Source organism: Lepisosteus oculatus, unplaced genomic scaffold, assembly GCF_040954835.1.
Source record: "Lepisosteus oculatus isolate fLepOcu1 unplaced genomic scaffold, fLepOcu1.hap2 HAP2_SCAFFOLD_40, whole genome shotgun sequence".
In the NCBI taxonomy this organism is placed as follows: domain Eukaryota; kingdom Metazoa; phylum Chordata; class Actinopteri; order Semionotiformes; family Lepisosteidae; genus Lepisosteus; species Lepisosteus oculatus.
In genome coordinates this window covers 1,330,538-1,347,500 of record NW_027167934.1, presented here as the reverse complement: position 1 = coordinate 1,347,500, position 16,963 = coordinate 1,330,538, and the positions used below count along the sequence as shown (strand labels likewise).

Here is a 16,963-nt window from a genome sequence, read left to right as displayed (position 1 = left end):
TAATATGGTAAAAATAAGCGGAAGTTATCTACCGGTCCGGCACAGTCTGCCATGCTTTTGTCATATACTGTAAAGTGGTGTCGAACTGGTAGTGTCACATTAAATGACAAAAATGAAGAGAGTTAAAGCAGCTGGAGAGGTTTTCTTACAACTTTTGAGCTGACACAGTTTTGGAAAATGTTTCCTTCACGCTGCACTGTACCACATAGGCAGCCAAGAGTCTCCAAAACAAAACAGAATTGACAGTCATATAATGTCCATTAACCCCGGTTTTAAAAGCAGCATCATGTCTGCCATCATAAGAATATGAGTCCAATATTTTAGAATTAACCTTACCTGTGGTGTCTTTAATCCCTATTGCTCAATGCACGGTGAAAGCATTGCATACGTGTCTGACAATGAGGAATGACAGTCATTTGCCTGTTTCACAAATGATCGTATTTTACTAGAGATTCTGTTTGGGATTCAGCTGTGCATTCGGACAGCAATCCCTTTCAAGAAATGATACGTTCTGGATGAGGTCAAAGGTGCTGAAACACTGTATTTAGGATGTTTGCAGTGATTGTGTCTCCTGCTTCAACGCAGTGATATATAGATGTGCTCCTGTAATTTATTGGTACATGCCCTGGGCAGTAAGCAGTCTGAGGATTTATTTCCAGACGGCATAGAGCAGTGAAGTAGTGAAGTAGTGCAACACCACTTTATCATTATATTATTAGAACCTATTCTACTTAAATTATAACATTATACACAATTTGAGTTCATTTTAAAAATTAAAAGGTAATGAAAGGAATGCATATTAATGAGGAAGATAATACCGATATGCATGTGATAATCTTCCTTATATCATGTAGTGCGTCATTTGGACACTTTGTGGGCTTGAAATACAAAGAAAATCATGTTTTATGGTACAAGATAAATACAAAACTGAAGCTTTTATTTTAATTAGATTTGTTTATAAAGCATAAGCAATCATTTATTACATTACTATATGTGAAAATAACATTTTAGCATCATATTATTACATACAGGTCTTTAGCTTCAGCACAGTGATATATATATATATGCTCAGTGATTTATTGGTACATGCCCAGGTCAATAATCAGAATGAGGATTTATTTCCAGACGGGCTACAGGTAGTGTTGTGAAATACTTCAACACACTGGATCGCAGATTTAGACCCCCTGCACTCTTACTCCTTAAAAACCAAAGAAATGAAGATATGTAGCAATCACATTGTAACAGGGGTGACAGTGACTTAATGCTTATACTAGTGGACTTCAGGTACCTTTAGGGTACGGTGTTCCCTGAAGGGCTCTCAAACCCCACATTTCAGATGCCTAGCTGTATCGCTGATCTATTGCACCTCAGAATCACTTTTAAACCTTACCTCTGGTATCTTTAATCCCTATTGCTCAACGCATGGTGAAAGTATTGCATAAATGTGTCTGAAAATGAGCAATGGGCACCTGAGAGACTCATTTGCCTGTTTCACAAATGATCATATTTGACTAGAGATTCTGTTTGGAATTCAGTTGTGCATTCTGACAGCAATCCCTTTCAAAAAACGATACATTCTGGATGAGGTCAAAGGTGCAGGAACACTGTATTTAGGATGTGTTTTAAAATCCATTGACTGATCCCCGAATCCTGAAGTTTCTTCGCATGATATCGGGCTTGCAACCACTTTCTGAAAAATGATGAAAAATACCAAAAATGAAAAAAAAAAAATCAATTCTAGAGCCTAAGAGGAAAACAAGACAAATTTATATCTCCAAATAATTTTATGTGCTTCAGAAGAGCCCAGGAAAGTTTTTTGCATACATGAAACCACGCCCGTTTGCACGTAAGCAGACATGGTTGCACACACGACTTCATGAAAGCACGCGTGCATGCGAAGTCATCCTGTTGAGCATTTGAAAAGCCGCACCACGCCGCACTTGAAATAGCTCTTACATTAGTGGTAGACGCAGGAATCGCCTTTTTATTTACGCTCTTACCAACGCGATGGAAAGCAAAACAAAGCAAAGCAGAGCAAAACAACGAACAAACAAAAACCCTCACGTCCCGCACTTGCAAATAACACCGTTACGTGCCCAAGCGGTATTGTATGTCATCCTACCACTGCACCCCGGGGCGTACGGTATATGGGAACGAGCACACGCCACGAATCGTCTCGAATCACTCCCTACAGCTGTAAGGCACCTTGAAGCGTGCACCCCCAACATTCTTCTTTGCGCATCTGTGAAAGGTAAATTCTTGAACAAACTCTGAACCAGCTCTAAGGAAACTAATCAGATTAGACATTACTTTGACTCATCTTTTTACGCTCAGTGCTGGATTGCTCAAACTCCAGCTAGGGTTAGGGTTAGCATTCCCACGCTACTTAGACACTTTGTTTACGCTCAGTGCTGGATTTTGGGAACTTCAGGACGAGTGGGAATTTTCTCCTATCTGTCAATTCTGTTTTGTTTTGGAGACTCTTGGCTGCCTATGTTGTACAGTGCAGCGTGAAGGAAACATTTTCCAAAACTGTGTCAGCTCAAAAGTTGTAAGAAAACCTCTCCAGCTGCTTTAACTCTCTTGATTTTTGTCATTTAACGTGACACTCGATGTATAACTGGAGCCTCACATATGCAAATGGTGAGGCTCCAGTTCGACACCACTTTACAGTATATGACAAAAGCATGGCAGACTGTGCCATGACCGGCAGATAACTTCTGCTTATTTTTACCATATTAAACATTGGAAATCCTCCCACTTGCATTTGTGACACTTGATTTTGGCTCCACCTAATACACTCTTAAAACTTCAAACACTTTTCTCTTCTCCCGCAACACTCTTGTCTGTCGGCACTATGTGGCAGCGTTGCATGACAACCCATCTCACCACGGAAAGGAACCTAACAGCTTTGGTAAGAGAGGAGAAAAGGACCTGGCCCGTACGGGGCTCGAACCCACGACCTTGGCGTTATTAGCACCACACTCTAACCAACTGAGCTAACCGGCCTCACGACAGTGGTCCTCTCTGTGCTGACACTGCTCATGATGTTTCCCGAGCCGAAACTGCGTTTTTCCAAGCAATTTGACAAAGCCCGCCCACTGAAAACTGCAGCAGATCGTGTAAAGACGTTCAACTTTGTAATTACTGCACGCACAGGAAGCAGAATAAATTCCTCTTTTCAAACTGTCAAAGGTTTGCTTTGCGAACGCTGCAGGACATCGCACAATCTCTTTTGAACAGGGACGAACGATTTCTTATGGGGCGCAGTAAGTACAGACGTTTAAAAAGCTCCACTCATGCCGACGATGCAGCATGAAGAAGCGCAACCTAACATTTGACAGACAAAGGCCGGGCGCCGCTACGAGCAATATGAAATCAAACTGACAGCACACGGCGTTTCGCGCTGACTCAAAAGTGATCTCGACAGACGCTGTTCTCTGCATAACGCTGAAAGAGCTAAAGAGCGTTTCTGTTGAGACGTAACAAGCTCGTTTCTTTCTACCATGATGTCACCATGACCAAATCTGTCTTTAAGCACCTTGCTCAGTCTCTGACGACACTGTCAAAAATTGCTTTCGCCGATTGTATTGCAAACCGGCGGAAGCGGGGTATTGGGAAAAGTTTTCAACTAGCAATAATCGCGCCTCGGCTAAACCTCACAGGCTACGATACTGCCACTGCGCAAAGCTGATAGTTGCCAGGCAACCGCGGGGATCCTATGGAAATCGTTATCGATAGTCTCATGGCATGTCGTTTCTGTAACGCTTCATATTTGTCCTCTTCTTCATCTAGCTTGAGGTTTTGAAGAATTTCATGACAGACAAGGTCTCCGTCGGGAACAAAGGGCGTTGTGAGAAAACCGTTGCTTATTTTCAGCAGCAGAAATACAACCCTTTAAATACAAGATGACAGAACAATGAGGAAGGGCATGCCGGGAGGAACTCATGCACTACAGAGGAAAGGGGGCGGGCACGTACAGTTCACATTCAAGCCACAAGTACTCTTCTCGGATGTTGCACAAACAAATCCTAACGTCTTGAAAGCATTGCAGCATGTTTGTGTCCCACTTCCCGTGGCTGCAGGACGACTGACACGAACGGACAAACACAATCTGTGGCGTTTAGCGTGACATAGTCTTGCAGGCATCGTGCTGTCTCACTGCAATACTATACCGCTGGAGGAAACAGTCCATCTGGCCATGAAACTCATTTAAACGTCTAGCTACAGCAACTAACTATATCATGATTTATTCAGGATGTGTGGAATCAGCACGTCCCGGAGACAGCTTCCGAAATCGTGAGCATTCTCTGGTGGTAGGGGCGTTCAAGATGGCGCTCAGGTGGGAGGTAAAGTTTAGTGGTTGAGGAGTTTTTTTTAGTTTTTCATGACCTGAATGTTAATTTTTGCTTTTTTTGACTACAGAAAAATAAGGACTTAACACTAGTTGTTTAAACTTCAGTTATAATTGAAAGAAAAAAAAACGATTTTTTTTAGGTTTAAGAATTTCGATATGAGTAACACTGGGAAAAGAAAAGAGTGCTGGGTCCTCGAAGGAGAAATCTAAGATACCTCAATCGTATATGTATAGCACTACAAGAAAATCGATGGAACTACAGGGAAAAGTGAAGCAGCTGGAGGGGACGTGGAAAGAGTGCTGGAGATGCGCTCGTACGGTAGAGCCGGAGTCCCTGCCCAGCACACCTGTGAAAACCCCGGCGGCCAAGAGAGGAAGGGGCGACCTGACGCTGGAGGAGCTCCAAACCAACATCTTTAACATGATGGGTGAGCTGAAGGAAATGATTCGATTTAATACAGTCGCAATCGAAAGTCTTAAAAAGTCCATGGACTGTGTGTTTAAAGAGGTTGAAGACTTAAAGAGTGAAGTAAAAGTTCTTAAACAAGTAAATACCGAACAAGAAAAGCATATTAAAGAACTTGAATTGAAAGTGAACGATGTAGATAGATACTGTCGACGATGGAATTTAAAATTATTTGGAGTTAAAGAGGAACGTGATAAGGACCTTGTTGCAACAGTGAAGGGTATCTGTAAAAGGACCCTGCCGGACCAGGAGGACGTAATATCGGCCATTGACTTTGTTCACAGGCTCGGGAGAGCGAACATGTCTGGGCAAGTGCGCCCCAGATCGATTATAATACAGTTCACCAAGAGGACGGCGAGGGACATGCTCTGGCGAGCGGCGAGGGGGAATGAGTATTTGAATGGGAACAAACTGAGGTTTGCAGAGGAACTGTCTGCCGCGGACAGGAGCACCAGGAACCAGCTGTGGCCCCAGGTTGAAGCTGCCAGAAGAGAGGGGAGGAGACCCTACTTTGTGGGAGCGAGGGCCTTTGTGGACGGGAAGGAGATTTGCTCCCAGTGACTGCTCAGTTAATGATTATGTTTGGTTTTATTTGTTATACCAGTATATACTAGTGTTTCTTTAGTGTTAGTTTGGAATGGTGTAGTTAAGTGTTAAGGACTGTTATAGTTCTGGTTCTTTGAAAAACTCAATAGTTTAGATAGTCTTAGAGTTAGTTATTTGCTTTTGTGTATGTCTTTTTCATGAATGCCAGAGGTACTCGAAATGTTGTTAAAAGAAAAACGTTTTTTTTGTTTTGTAAAAAACTGTGCTGAGTTTTATTTTTTTACAGGAAACGCATGCATGTTGAAACTAAAGTTTATAATTGAGAAATATTAAAGCAAGGAAAATATGATACGTGTAAAATATACAATTTGATCACATAATTACTTAATTACCTCTGGTAGTTAAATGTTTTTTTTCTGCTGCGTTTTTTTTCTCTTGTACATGACTCTGATCCTCTTGTTGTATTTGTATTTGTAAATTCTACATGTTTAATAAAAATAAAAAAAAGCATTATAATCAAGTAGCCACAGAAATTGCATCACGCTTTCATGTATGCTATTGCAGACACCAACGTTGCCTAGATAGAAAACCGAAATAGCCGTGGGTTTGCTTGCTGGTCTGAAGGATCTCTCTTCGAATCTCTATCATTTGTCAATGGAAGTAAAACGCGCTGCAATCTGATACGTTCAGAATCAAACCCGCAGCTGTTGTTCGACTTTATTTCTTGACTAATTACAACTGAGTGTCGCATGAGCAGTTACGTAAACTTGTCTGGTATATTTGAACACAAATGCCGTTCTTCAATTAAAACTAACAGTACATTGTCAGGGACATTCAGTTCTATACAAACAAGAGACAGACAAGAGAATATTCCTACCTTCATGTGGACTACGTGTTGACTTACTGATCGGAATAATTGAAAAGTTCGGGTTCATAGCCGATGCAGTGCGTTCTAATTAGAACAACAGCAACGCTGAGCTCTCAGCACCGTACTGAGCCCAGGTGTTTTTCTAAAGCTGTCAGGTGCAGTTCATTTACATGAAGGAAATCTCTTACTGGGTACGATTACAATGCAGTAAGTAGCACAGGCTACTAAGGGAGTAGCCTGATGCGTTTAAAAACGACCCGAGCCAGCCAGGAGTCGAATTTACAATCTCCTAATCCGTAGTCAGACGCGTTATCCATTGCGCCACTGGCCCTGGTGTGACACTGCAGGACTTTAACCCAGTGAGCTCAGCACTGCAACTAGTAAAATATTACCCGCGGTCCATTCTTTTCCAAAAGTGAGAAACACCTGTTTTCTACATGTTGTCTGTTTTAAAACCATATCTCTTTAAACCAAACCAAGAGTTTGTCTTTTGCACTGCTATTCTGATTCATTTCGATTTCAAAGAAAAAAAAACATTATCTTCCAAAGCATCATAAAATTGTCCCTTCTTCCAGACTCTACTTCTCTCTTGTAGTAGTACAGCAGACCTTTCCAGGTGAGCAGATAACAGAGTCCGAAATGAGCTTCCTCCATCAAGCAAAGTACCTGAACATGACTCTGTCTTCATAAATGCGCCCCTGTAATAAAGAAATTAAATCCAAAATCAAGAGGGCAGTTGCCTACTGAAGTTCAAGAAGTCATCAATTTTAACCTAGCAACACATTAAAGGCTGCATCTATACAAGTATGATTCTAGAAATGCTCACCAGATTACGTTTTAAGAAGGAACTGCGCCTCAGGTTTCGCCGAGATCTTAACTCGGATGGCAGGATTCAGAGTCCGGAGTGTGGACTGATGGAGCACGGAGGGTCCATATACTGTGGATCCCTCAGTGATCTTCCGCGTATTCAAACCGCCAGCGTGTAACTCCCCTGTCCCCGTGACCTCATTGCTCTGCTCTCACCTCTGTGCAGCCGAGCCCGACTCATGATAAAGTGGAAAAAAATATGCCCCCAACGTGAGATTTAATTTAGATTTCACAGATGCGCAAGGAAGAATGTTGGGGGTGCACACTTCAAGGTGCCTTACAGCTGTAGGGAGTGATTCGAGACGATTCGTGGCGTGCGCTCGTTCCCATATACCGTACGCCCCGGGCTGCAGTGCTAGGATGACATACAATACCGCTTGGGCACGTAACGGCCTTACATGCAAGTGTGGGACGTGAGGGTTTTCGTTTGTTCGTTTTGTTTTGCTCTGCTTTGCTTTGTTTTGCTTTCCATCGCGTTGGTAAGAGCGTAAATAAAAAGGCGATTCCTGCGTCTACCACTAATGTAAGAGCTATTTCAAGTGCGACGTGGTGCGGCTTTTCAAATGCTTGTGGGCATTTCTCTGTTGTTGATTCTTTTTTTGTGTGTAACAAAGTGGCATTTTCATGTCCGGACGGGGAGACTTTATCATTCCGACATGAAGCCACCCTTAAGTCCTCTGAGGCGTGTCTGTCTGCAAGGCTTGTATTTTGGAAATGTTTTTTTTAAACGGAGAATGACTTTGAAATAGGCTTCCGCCGGCGCCTCGCGATCCAGGTAAGATTGTAGCAAGAACGCAGCGGCGGTGGGGCTTGCTGTAGTCGTGGCCGAGTGATTAAAGCGATGGATTGGAAATCCATTGGGGTCTCCCCGCGCAAGTTCGAATCCTGCCGACTAGGTTGTCCGCCTCCAGTCCTTGTGTTCCGGCGCAAGGAAAGAAGCGTGCCTCTTTGCTGTTCCTGGTGGTTTTAAAACGCCAAATCGCTTGTACCCGCTGCCTTGGAAATAAATTCTTCAGCATCCGCGAATGCCTTTTTGCAGCTAAATGACGGTGTAAGTGTGTTTAGCCAGCGGGACTGGCTAGAGACGTAACTAAAGAGACTTGACGAAAATCAACTTAAGGAGATTGGAAAATATAAGAGCGTCTGAAAGTATAAGTACAGTACAGGTGGACGTAAAAGTAGTTAGATAAACAGTGTTTGTATTTTTATACAATTAGTTGCAATAGAGGAAACAATTTGGGTTTATTCGAATGTCTCAGACATGCTGAAACGCTGTAGGTTTAGAATCGAGACTGGGGAGAATAACGTCTTGTGAGAAGATCTGTTTACCTAACGATTAGATCCTGTAAATCCCTTGTACCCTCCCTAAGTCTGTCCCAGTCCAGTGGATAAAAATGTACTGTTAATGGAGTGTTGGTTTCTCTGTTATGGGATACTGGAGCACTACTGTCATGCTTGTTTCACTCCTCTGTTCAACAGTGTGCTATAGAGTAATGTATATGGGGAGACGGCAGGAGGCCACAGGAGTATTGGGGCAGCAAGTTTTACTTGCCGAGTACCAGATTTTAATGGGTGGTTTTATCCCAGATCTATTGGGTTGGAATATTATGCATTACAAAGAATGACTATCCAGAACAGGGTATCACGTGGCTTCAACTGACTGTGATCACTCAGTATGTTGATAGTATTCTGAGTGCTTCCCCTGACGAGGAAACCCACAAGTCTGAGTTGCTTCAGCTTTAGAGTGTCTAATAGAAGCAGTTATGATAAGGCCCTTTTGTGTCTAGCATTGTGAAATTTTAACAGGGCTTGGGTGCAATGTTTTTACAGGGTGAGCACAACTCTTAACAGATCTGCTTAAGGGGGGAGTGCAGTACAAGGACAAGATTGCCTTGGTTCCCGCAACAAAAGCCGCCTATAATAATTTGAAACAAGCTCTCTTACAGGTGCTGAGACTGGGGTTTCCTCAGATGGATCAACCATTCCTTTGTATGTAAGTGTGGACAAAGGGTTACTGTATATGTATATAATGTATGTATTTGTTGCATGTAGGCCACAATTCTGGATGGCTATGGAGAAATAGGATTCTCTCACAACGGCAGGGACTCCAGTTAAGAATACTAGGCTTGTCTCTGAACTGATTTGTAGTTTTACAGCTGCCGACAGAAGCAGCTTGAGTAAGGTGTAAATAACACAATAAATAAAGAATTCCAGTAACTCAAGGTAACAACCATGCAGATGCAGATGCCAGACGAGCTGCACTGGGAGAGCGGGAGTCTGAGACCCCTGTGAAACCTCTATTGGGGAAAGGGGAGAATTCAGGTTGAGGCCTTTAATAGATGTTTAATAGTGGTTAGAACAAATGTGTAAAGAATGTGGGGTTGTATGATGATGTGATGTGGGCTGGCACATACCCAAGTGTATGACAAAGATGATCCCAGGGTATGGACTGCCCTGCCCCTTGGATACTGATCTAGGGGCAGACTACACTGGGAAGGTGTGCCAGGCTGTAATTGCCTCACTAGGGGTAAGTTGGAAGTCACATTGCCCCAATCACCCACAGTCTGAAAGACCAACTAAGGAAATATCAACTGAAGGGACACCGTGGGTAGATAACTCTCTATTAAAGTGTTGTAGGTTTGTTAACTGAAGCGGTGCACAGGGCTTGTGAACAGGTGCCGGACGCTTGGGGACCTCCAGCAGAGGGGAGACACGACCGGATACCTGGCGAGTGGGTGTAGGTGAAGAAGAGATACCCTGCCAGATGTTGCAATCCTGCTGGGAGGGACCATATCAACTGCCACCAATTACTGATTGTGCCATCTGAGTGACAGGATGAGATCGCTGGATCCGCGCATCGCACTTTCACTGACCCACGGCACCAGAGACTGAGTGAACAGAAAGAAGGATGTTGTTACCGTTTCTGTGTCTGATGCTTCCTAAGACCAACAGTGTGCTTGTTAGGCCTGAGGAGCATTACTGGGGATATGGTATCAATACATTCCGGGTGTTGGGATATCTATCAGGGTAATACATTTCTAATTGGACTATAAATAATGTCATATTGTCTGCTTTAAAACTGATGTTTTCAACTCTATTGTAGAGATTCTAGAATCAACTAATAGAGAATTGAAATAAAAAAGGGCATAAGAAGACATTACCAAGAACGACCACAAGATGGAGATATTGTCTAGACATTACCAACAACGACCACAAGATGGAGATATTGTCCAAAGAGGCAAGAAAGGCAAAGCCGCGAAAAGGTAAAAGCATTTTTTGAAAGAGATTGCTGTCAGAATGCACATCCGTATCCCAAACAGAATCTCTAGTAGAATATGATCATTTGTGAAACAGGCAAATGAGTGTCTGCTACAATATGATTGCTACATATCTGCATTTGTTGGTTTTTAAGGAGTAAGAGTGCAGGGGGTTTAAACCTGCGATCCAGTGTGTTGAAGTATTTCACAACACTACCCCTAGCACATCTGGAAATAAATCCTCATAAGTGCAAACACATCCTAAATACAGTGTTCCTGCACCTTTGACCTCATCCAGAATGTATCGTTTTTTGAAAGGGATTGCTGTCAGAATGCACAACTGAATCCCAAACAGAATCTCTAGTCAAATATGATCATTTGTGAAACAGGCAAATGAGTCTCTCAGGTGCCCATTGCTCATTTTCAGACACATTTATGCAATACTTTCACCATGCGTTGAGCAATAGGGATTAAAGATACCAGAGGTAAGGTTTAAAAGTGATTCTGAGGTGCAACACATCAGCGATACAGCTAGGCATCTGAAATGCGGGGTTTGAGAGCCCTTCAGGGAACACCTTACCCTAAAGGTACCAGAAGTCCACTAGTATAAGCATTAAGTCACTGTCACCCCTGTTACAATGTGATTGCTACATATCTTCATTTCTTTGGTTTTTAAGTAGTAAGAGTGCAGGGGGTCTAAATCTGCGATCCAGTGTGTTGAAGTATTTCACAACACTACCTGTAGCCCGTCTGGAAATAAATCCTCATTCTGATTATTGACCTGGGCATGTACCAATAAATCACTGAGCATATATATATCACTGTGTTGAAGCTAGAGACCTGTATGTAATAATATGATGCTAAAATGTTATTTTCACATATATTAATGTAATAAATGATTGCTTATGCTTTATAAACAAATCTAATTAAAATAAAAGCTAAAGTTTTGTATTTATCTTGTACCATAGAACATGATTTTCTTTGTATTTCAAGCCCACAAAGTGTCCAAATGACGCACTACATGATATAAAGAAGATTATCACATGCATATCAGTATTATCTTTCTTATGAAAATGCATTCCTTTCATTATCTTTTACTTTTTAAAATGAACTCAAGTTGTGTATAATGTAATAATTTAAGTAGAATAGATTCTAATAATAAAATGATCCAGTGTGTTGCTCTACTACACTACTTCACTGCTCTATGCCGTCTGGAAATAAATCCTCAGACTGCTTACTGCCCTGGGCATGTACCAATGAATTACAGGAGCACATCTATTTATCACTGCGTTGAAGCAGGAGACACATAGTCTCTGCAAACACATCCTAAATACAGTGTTCCAGCACCTTTGACCTCATCCAGAACGTATCATTTCTTGAAAGGGATTGCTGTCCGAATGCACATCTGAATCCCAAACAGAATCTCTAGTAAAATACGATCATTTGTGAAACAGGCAAATTACTGTCTCAGGGGCCCATTCCTCATTCTCAAGACACATGTATGCAGTACGTACACCATGCATTGAGCAATAGGGATTAAAGACACCACAGGTAAGGTTAGATGTCATGTTCTATGATCATTTCTTTCAGCATTAGGGACTAAATATACCAAACGTATGATGCTAAAATCCTGAAAAAAGGATGTGCTCCATCTCGGCAGTAGATTGGATTCCAAAACTGATTTGGGTCAATATACATTACCTTTGAAGATAAGGTACAGTCTACTGTAGGGAACCATCAACTTAGAAAGCATTGGCCTTCCCTGGGGGTCAGGTAGGTGCAAAAGATAAACCTTTATCCTATCTTTATCTTAAGATAAGTGGCCAAGCAGTATTTTTCCAAGTTTCACCAAGCTCATCATGTTGCCATAGTAGAAAAAGTTCTATAAAATGTTAAATAACTTTAAAAAAAGCATCTTGGTCTTTCAGTACTGTACAAGGTGAATTAAACTGTCCCTGGTAATAAAAAGTAATTAGAAGCATCCCAGAAACTTTATCTCTAGAAACATTAGCTGTTTTATATCATGTAATTTAGTGTGATGTTGTCAGAATTCAAGGACATTATCACACACAGAAATTGGTTCAGTTAAATCTAAAAAACGCAGCTAAACATGGGTTTAAATGTAAAATAGAAGTCTTACCTCTTGTCAAAAGATTTAATTCAAGAAGCGATGTAATAAATGATTGCTTATGCTTTATAAACAAGTCTAATTAAAATAAAAGCTTAAGTTTTGTATTTATCTTGTACCATAGAACATGATTTTCTTTGTATTTCAAGCCCACAAAGTGTCCAAATGACGCACTACATGATATAAGGAAGATTATCACATGCATATCGGTATTATCTTTCTTTTAAAAATGCATTCCTTTCATTACCTTTTACTTTTTAAAATGAACTCAAATTGTGTATAATGTAATAATTTAAGTAGAATAGATTCAGGTAGGAAATATAGAGTCATGATGTTTATGGCTGACATCATTTCACATGGGTGAATTTTAAGCTAAGAAATAAAAACATTTACAATGAAGATACCATTGCTTAATTTTTTTTGCGTTTAAAAAATAAATACCTCCTGAGAATAATTTGCCACTCCCAGATCCTTGGTAAGGTACTGTTTGAATCCAATCAGGAGAGGAGCATCCAGGGAGTGCTTTCTATAGAGTCCAGCTTGGGCCACTCTCTTCCGGCCTGCTGATACTTTTTAACTACTCAGGGCCTGTAAGGATATAAAACACCGGTTTAAACATTTTATACCTATAAGACAAATTAGAATTTTAGTAAAAAATAGATACATCTGAAAAATAAAAAGTCTTACTGCTGATAGAGTTCTTCAGAGCTCACATCTTCCCCTTCCTTATCCGCTTCTGTTTCAGTTTCTAGAGCAGCCTCTGGCATCTCTTCCTCCTGGACTGCGGCCTCTTGCTCAGGGCCGCTGGAATGCAGGTATATTCTTTTCAACATGCTTTTACATAATATGTTGTAACAATGATTTCAAAAAGAAACTACAGAAGCCTTACAGATTAAAAATATCTCACCTTGCCAATGTGTCTTCAGGCTTCCCATGTACAAAAAGGCCCAAGGACTCTAGCAGTCTTACAACCACTATCCTGTTTGCCTCACCAGACACGATCTCTATTCTGTGGTAATCCACGATGACCCCATTCTTCAGGTGATTCATCATGTCCTCCCTCGCCTGTTGAGAGGCCATCCTGATCTCTTCTGCCGTGGCGTGCTTCATACACGCCCTCTTCAAGTGAGCAGGAAGCTGATCAAGAGTATTCAGGCACATCTTGCACACCAGGGGAATCCTCGCGGGTTTCCTTTGAAAATAAATAATACCATCTGTGTATAGAAACAAGCTAAGACTGATTTCTTAAATTATCCTTAATTTTCTCTCTCATAGTTTGAGCATAATGATTTTATTGCATTTATATAAGAATTGCTCATTGCTCCAAAATAAATAATGGTTTCATAAAAAAGTGAGCACTTACTTGGTCTCAGTCACAGACTTTCCAATAGAAGCCATTGTGGAGTTCAGCAACTGCAGGTCCTAGAAGTGGGGAAGGAATTTTAAAAGAGAAATTGAATTACAATACAGAAGGAATGGCTGAGGGATCACTGAAATATATATATACAAATTCCAAAGACTGAGTCCATATAGAAACAACTACCTTTCATTTTCAGTATAAGAAAAAAAAAACATTATCTTCCAAAGCATCATAAAATTGTCCCTTCTTCCCCGTGACCTCATTGCTCTGCTCTCTCCTCTGTGCAGCTGAGCCCGACTCACGGTAAAATGGAAAAAAATATGCCCTCGACGTGAAATTTACTCTGGAGCGAGCCAGTGTTGCGCATAGCTGCCTTCAAAGCAGTTGACCCAGGTTCGATTCCCGGCCAATGCAGTTGCAAATGTTTTCAAATGCTGTCATGAGCCTTGGATTGTGACTAGCAAAGCGAAGCCTTTTGAAAGAGCTAAAGCACTGCAAAACGGAATTGAAGGAGAATCTTACAGGGGATTCTGAGCAGTGTCTGCATACATGCAGTCAGATAAAGGTGCTGAAAGCTTGAGCTACTCTCAATGTCATGCTGCCCTTCCCCGGAGTAAATCTGTTACATTGAAAGAATGCTTCTGGCAGGTTCAAAAAGGGACCCTTGTTAATTGGAGAAATCAATGATTTCGAATGAATTCTGTACGCGTTAAAAGACAGCTATACACAGAAAACATGCAGGACACTGCTCATGATGTTTCCCGAGCCGAAACAGAGTGCGTTTTTCCAAGCCATTTGACAAAGCCCACCCACTGAAAACTGCAGCAGATCGTGTAAAGACGTTCAACTTTGTAACTACTGCACGCACAGGAAGCAGAATAAATTCCTCTTTTCAAACTGTCAAAGGTTTGCTTTGCGAACGCTGCAGGACATCGCACAATCTCTTTTGAACAGGGACAAACGATTTCTTATGGGGCGCAGTAAGTACAGACGTTTAAAATGCTCCACTCATGCCGACGATGCAGCATGAAGAAGCGCAACCTAACGTTTGACAGACAAAAGCCAGGCGCCGCTACGAGCAATATGAAATCATACTGACAGCACACGGCGTTTCGCGCTGACACAAAAGTAATCTCGACAGACGCTGTTCTCTGCATAAAGCTGAAAGAGCTAAAGAGCGTTTCTGTTGACACGTAACAAGCTCGTTTCTTTCTACCATGATATCACCATGACCAAATCTGTCTTTAAACACCTTGCTCAGTCTCTGACGAGACTGTCAAAAATTGCTTTCGCCGATTGTATTGCAAACCGGCGGAAGCGGGGTATTGGGAAAAGTTTTCAACTAGCAATAATCGCGCCTCGGCTAAACCTCACAGGCTACGATACTGCCACTGCGCAAAGCTGACGGTTGCCAAGCAACCGCGGGGATTCTATGGAAATCGTTATCGATCGTCTCATGGCATGTCGTTGCTATAACGCTTCATATTTGTCGTCTTCTTCTTCTTCTAGCTTGAGGTTTTGAAGAATTTCATGACAGACAAGGGCTCCGTTGGGAACAAAGGGCGTTGTGAGAAAACCGTTGCTTATTTTCAGCAGCAGAAATACAACCCTTTAAATAAAAGATGACAGAACAATGACGAAGGTCATGCCGGGAGGAACTCATGCACTATAGAGGAAAGGGGGCGGGCACGTACAGTTCACATTCAAGCCACAAGTACTCTTCTTGGATGTTGCACAAACAAATCCTAACGTCTTGAAAGCATTGCAGCATGTTTGTGTCCCACTTCCCGTGGCTGCGGGACGACTGACAAGAACGGACAAACAATCTGTGGCGTTTAGCGTGACATAGTCTTGCAGGCATCGTGCTGTCTCACTGCAATACTATACCGCTGGAGGAAACAGTCCATCTGGCCATGAAACTCATTTGAACGTCTAGCTACAGCAACTAACAATATCATGATTTATTCAGGATGTGTGGAATCAGCACGTCCCGGAGACAGCTTCCGAAATCGTGAGCATTCTCTGGTGGTAGGGGCGTTCAAGATGGCGCTCAGGTGGGAGGTAAAGTTTAGTTGTTGGGGAGTTTTTTTGAGTTTTTCATGACCTGAATGTTAATTTTTGCTTTTTTTGACTACAGAAAAATAAGGACTTAACACTAGTTGTTTAAACTTCAGTTATAATTGAAAGAAAAAAAAAACGATTTTTTTAGGGTTAACCCTTTTATGTTTAAAAAGTCCGATATGAGTAACACTGGGAAAAGAAAAGAGAGTGCTGGGTCTTCGAAGGAGAACTCTAAGATACCTCAATCGTATATGTATAGCACTACAAAAAAATCGATGGCAACTAAAGGGAAAAGTGAAGCAGCTGCAGGGGCAGCAAGAGGGCGGAGGTGCCGCGCGCCCGGCCGACGTGTTGGACCGGTGTGCTTTACGTGCTGAAATAAACACGCGACAGCCCCGAAATGTTTCCAGAGTGCTGTGCACTGAAGACTTGCCTGGTGCTCCTCCGTGCAGATTGTTTGTCCTCCTCCAGTGCGGGACGAGCCAACACAAGGGAGCGCATTCGCCAACATCCAGGCACGCAATGCGATTTGGAAAGCAGCTCCTTTCCAAAGAGTTGCACACGAACGATCCTTCAGTCCCGCTCGGGGGGCACGGAACCCCCGCCACACACAGCTTCAAGTAGCGAGTCAGGCGCCGGGACTTTCGCTTACGGCCACACCACCCTGAACACGCCTGATCTCGTCTGATCTCGGAAGCTAAGCAGCGTCGGGCCTGGTTAGTACTTGGATGGAAGACTGCCTGGGAATACCAGGTGCTGTAAGCTTTTGCTCTCCCGGCCAGCAGGGGTCGCCGTTGGTGCCGTAGGCTTTGGGAGGAAAACCTGCAGGATGGAAAGGTGATCTATAGCCTCATCTCTAGAGATGTTTTGTTGCTGTGGCATGTGTGTGACCCATATTCAAAAAAAAAAACCCGTCTGTAAAACGAATATCGAAGCTGCCTCTAAATCTGCAAATGAAGATGAGTCGATAAACCACTCGTTTTTCGTATAACTAGACATATATTCATTTGTTACCGATTTCATTCATTGAGCACGAATACAATAGAGGTACAG

The 16,963-nt window shown here is 42.2% G+C and overlaps 5 non-coding genes across 5 annotated transcripts; 2 read left to right on the top strand and 3 right to left on the bottom strand.

Annotated features, from left to right (window-relative positions):
• Nucleotides 1–2,935: 2,935 nt before the first annotated feature.
• trnai-aau (transfer RNA isoleucine (anticodon AAU)) lies at nucleotides 2,936–3,009 on the bottom strand. The gene has a single exon. It is a non-coding gene; the product is annotated as a tRNA-Ile (tRNA).
• A 541-nt stretch (nucleotides 3,010–3,550) lies between these two features.
• On the bottom strand, nucleotides 3,551–3,692 carry LOC138228236 (U4 spliceosomal RNA). Its single transcript, XR_011185322.1, has one exon. It is a non-coding gene; the product is annotated as a U4 spliceosomal RNA (small nuclear RNA).
• Nucleotides 3,693–7,919: 4,227 nt separating this feature from the next.
• Nucleotides 7,920–8,001, top strand: trnas-gga (transfer RNA serine (anticodon GGA)). The gene has a single exon. It is a non-coding gene; the product is annotated as a tRNA-Ser (tRNA).
• Nucleotides 8,002–15,110: 7,109 nt separating this feature from the next.
• LOC138228177 (U4 spliceosomal RNA) lies at nucleotides 15,111–15,252 on the bottom strand. The gene has a single exon (XR_011185263.1). It is a non-coding gene; the product is annotated as a U4 spliceosomal RNA (small nuclear RNA).
• Nucleotides 15,253–16,556: 1,304 nt separating this feature from the next.
• LOC138228433 (5S ribosomal RNA) lies at nucleotides 16,557–16,675 on the top strand. Its single transcript, XR_011185510.1, has one exon. It is a non-coding gene; the product is annotated as a 5S ribosomal RNA (ribosomal RNA).
• Nucleotides 16,676–16,963: the final 288 nt, after the last annotated feature.